This window comes from Theobroma umbraticum, unplaced genomic scaffold (genome assembly GCF_002168275.2).
Source record: "Theobroma umbraticum cultivar Fairchild unplaced genomic scaffold, ASM216827v3 scaffold_44.0, whole genome shotgun sequence".
Classification (NCBI taxonomy): Eukaryota; Viridiplantae; Streptophyta; class Magnoliopsida; order Malvales; family Malvaceae; genus Theobroma; species Theobroma umbraticum.
The window spans coordinates 11,981,894-11,985,853 of NW_018397255.1; the positions used below are offsets into that span (position 1 = coordinate 11,981,894).

General features: G+C 32.1%; 1 pseudogene; it reads left to right on the top strand.

Annotated features, from left to right (window-relative positions):
* The first annotated feature begins 3,355 nt into the window (after positions 1 to 3,355).
* Positions 3,356 to 3,960, top strand: part of LOC110429392 (vinorine hydroxylase pseudogene) — an 8,488-nt pseudogene continuing 7,883 nt past the window's right edge.

Sequence of the window (3,960 nt, forward strand, 5' to 3'; positions counted from 1 at the left end):
TAGAAAAGGTGTAATCGGTTAAAGCCTGCTTGTAACCAATTAACAGAACTAAGTTTATATATTTGAATTTAAGCACAAAAGGATAAAATAATGGAAAAAATGGCTAGTGTCTATCTCCAATGGTCAGAAGTAATTTTTCAAGTATTTAAAGTCTCTCTAACTGCCAAAAATCATGAGAGAAGCTACCAAGAGTGATTTTGAGCTTAGAAAAAAAAACCTTCTTTTTGCACTTGTATTTCACTCCTATTATTTGTAAAGTGCTTAACCTTGAAGTTGTACATCTTAGATTAACTAAGTGATCAATTGTACTCCATCTTTTCTTCATTTCTTGATTGATTAGATTGTACGAGGCACTCTAAAGGGTTTACTACGCTTAAGAAAGCTTAGGGATTGTTGTAAAGGTCTAAAGCTTGTGTTAGAAGCACACATTTTAAAAACTTAGTTGAAGATATTAATTTCACTAGTTTTAGTGAAGTTGGGTTGAAAATCCTTGATTAGGAAGATCAAAGTAATAAATTTGGGTCAAGTGGACAAAGCCACTATAAATATTTTGTTTTGTCCACTTCTCTTAACCTTCTCTTTATTTGGTGTCTTTCAACTTTAACAAGCTTTAAACTTTCCATTTCAAAATTGTTTAAGAGTTTTTCAAACTTAAGAGTTTCCTGTAAAATATTTTTAGTACTATTTACCTCCTTCTACCGCTCCTTTTGGGACTAATGATTTAATCCTAGTATTAAGAGGAACAAAAGGCCTAAATATATAGATAAAATCAATAACCCAAATTAAATTTTTGAACACATGAAGATCTCAACTTAACATGACAAATTTATGTTAAATAAAAAAACCCAAGGAAGTGCCTAATTTGATAAAAATCAATAAGTTTAATCAAGATTTATATCCTCAATAACAATTTTAACTCATCAAAAAACAATAAACCCAAAGTAATTTAACACAATTACATAAAATCAAATTGTTCTTGGCTTAATATTGTTAAAAACCGCATTTAATTACATAGATATAATTTTACTAAACAGCCATATGGCCAATCATATATCAGTAATTAAGCATGCTCAGGATCTAAATGCATTATACAAAGATAATTATAGATTTTAAATATTTTATTACATAAATTCAAAGAACCACATAAGACCTTAACATGTAGTCATGATTTATGTCATAAATATCTAAATTTCTAATGATTCTAAATCCTGATCGTGGTGGCATTGATACCAATTAAAAAACTTTATTTATAAATGATTTATACTAATTCAAGATCTAACATAGTAAGAATTTAGTACACATAACATACTTGATTTCTGATTCACAATCGATAGTTTAATAATGAAAATAATACTGTCCAAATTAATTGGTGGTACTCAGTGCAATAGGATCTTCCTCTCTTTTTATTTATGACTCTCTAATGGATGAGATCTTTATGCCGTTGTTTACAAGAGAGGGCACCTAGCTTTACTTTTGGATAGCGAATCCCTAGTCCCACTTAACTTTACCTTTATATAGTGAAAACAAAGATAAGTAATGGAAGTCCACACAAAGATTTTATTAGAAAATCTAACATTAACAAAGTAATTCAAAGGAGAAAAATTTTTAGCAAGCGACGAACGAAAGTTTCTCAACTATAAAAGTTACAAAGGTAGTTAATGAAGGGTGCTATGAACCATCGAGATATGTTTTCAACATAGCCAATTTAATTAATTAAATGCAAGTGCATATTAAAGATTACTCTTTCAAGTTGAGATTCTTAGATTAAATAATTTGGTAAAGGATGCAGAAAATTTCAAACTAGGACGCGTATGCATTTCGGCTTCCATTAACGGCTTATGGATTTAAGAGTATCAAGGCAGGGTTGGTACCAGGCAGACAGATTTAAGAGTATAGCAGTAGAACAGAAACGGAGGAGGATTATCACAATCTTTTTGAATAATATGCCAGAACGGGTTAATTGAGCATGGCTGAGAAATATTTGTGCTCCATTTAGACAAGTGATGTATTTGTTCCAAGGAAGATGTCTACAAATAGGATATGCTTCACATTTCCAGTCAAGGATAAAAGAATACTTTTTCCAGTCAAGCACAGAATGAATTGGTATCTTGTACAAAAAGAAATAAGTAAATAAATTGAGAACTTGCCAAGGATATGTCAACTAGGGTGAAGCTAGTCCTCGAAGTCAAAGAAAGGTTTAAAATTTTTAAAATTAATATGTTGAATTTAATCAACAATTAAAAGATTTGTAATAAATAATAATTTTATAAAGCATATATATAAATCAAAAAGAATAAGAAAAAAAACCTAATCTGTAATGAAAATTTGTGCTTGACAATATTTTTTTAAATTTAAATTTGTCAATTTATTGGCTCTGTATTGAAAGTGTTAACAATATCTTTTTCAATATAAAAAACTAAATTATTTGTAAGAAATTTATCATCAATTTTGTTCTGTAGTCTTATTTTCACAATTTCCATTACTCAAAAGGCTCTGTCTATAGTTACTGCAGAAACCATAAAAGTCAAAACAAGACAGATTAATCTATTAATCAGGATTAATAAAAAATAATACATTGATGAAATTTTAAGTAACAATCAATAGTGCAACACTACAACTTATATTTGAAAATTACATAATAATGTTTTAATCTTTAAAGACTAAAATTTCAAAAAATAAAATTCACATACTAGAAAAAGAAAAACATGACAAGTAAAAGATAGAGTCCACAAAACAAAAAAGAAAGAAAAAGAACATAGTGATCAGCTTAGCGTGCAGTCATCGGCATTTTCAGTCCACCGCGGATAAGTAAAGGCCCCTCATAGCACTTTATTCTGAGTCACTCCACTGCTAGAAGTCGAGTTGTCATATTGTAACTTATTATGAAATTAGACAATAGTGTCAATACAAATGTACAATTGGAGATTATAAGTCTTGATGTATTAATTTTACGATTATATAGAATAAAGGTTTAGTCAATTTATAAAGATTATTGTTCAATCCTTATTACAAGAGTTTTGTGGTTTAAAGAAATTTTCATAGATTGATGACATGAATATGAAATAATAACTAACGTTTTAAATAAGGCTTGTTCGGGACTTGACGAATTCTTCCGTGAACCTCGAATGCCGGTAACGATAGAGGAGCGGTCGTTACAGACTTATAAACGGTGGCGTTGCACACCCCATTTGGGAAGAGGGTAATAGCCTTGTGACAAGTGATATCAAAAGACACTCAGTCTTTACTGATGTGGGCCCTCATGAGAGATACAAGGGTTAAGGTAGAGCCCGATCAGTGTAAGAGTCCCTCTCTTTTACTAGTAAAAAGGCCGTACAATGAAGGCGTTGTACAATTAAGTGGGGTAGAATGTTATGGATTTTACAGTAATAAAAGATGTGGTGGGTCCTGATAAATGGTAAAGATTGTTAGATGTTGAAAATTTCTAGTCAAGATTAAGTTTGTTTGCAACGATAGCATCTACAGCCAAGGGCCCAACCATGTACGACTTTCAAGCATTGCTCGATTCAATTGACTAATTTCCTCCAATTGCTATACACAAATTGAAAATCAAAACGAACAATCAGTCACCCTTAATCTTGCCCCCATCCTTCTCACTTTACACTTTAGGCATAAAAAAATGGTTTTCTCGTCTCATCTATTTGCAATTGCAGGGTTTCTTGGATTGGTGCTATTCTACAAACTATGGAAGAAGGGAACTCCCAGCCACCAAAGTAAGGGCATTTTATTAGCCCCAAAACCTCCAGGTGCATTGCCATTCATCGGGCACATTCACCTACTTGGCGGCCAACGCACCCTTGCTCAAACCTTGGGAGACATGGCTGACAAGTGTGGCCCAATCTTCTCAATCCGCTTAGGAGCGTTCCCTGCCCTTATCATTAGCAATCGTGAAGCAGTCAAGGAGTGCTTCACTACTAACGACAGGGTATTAGCTAGTCGCCC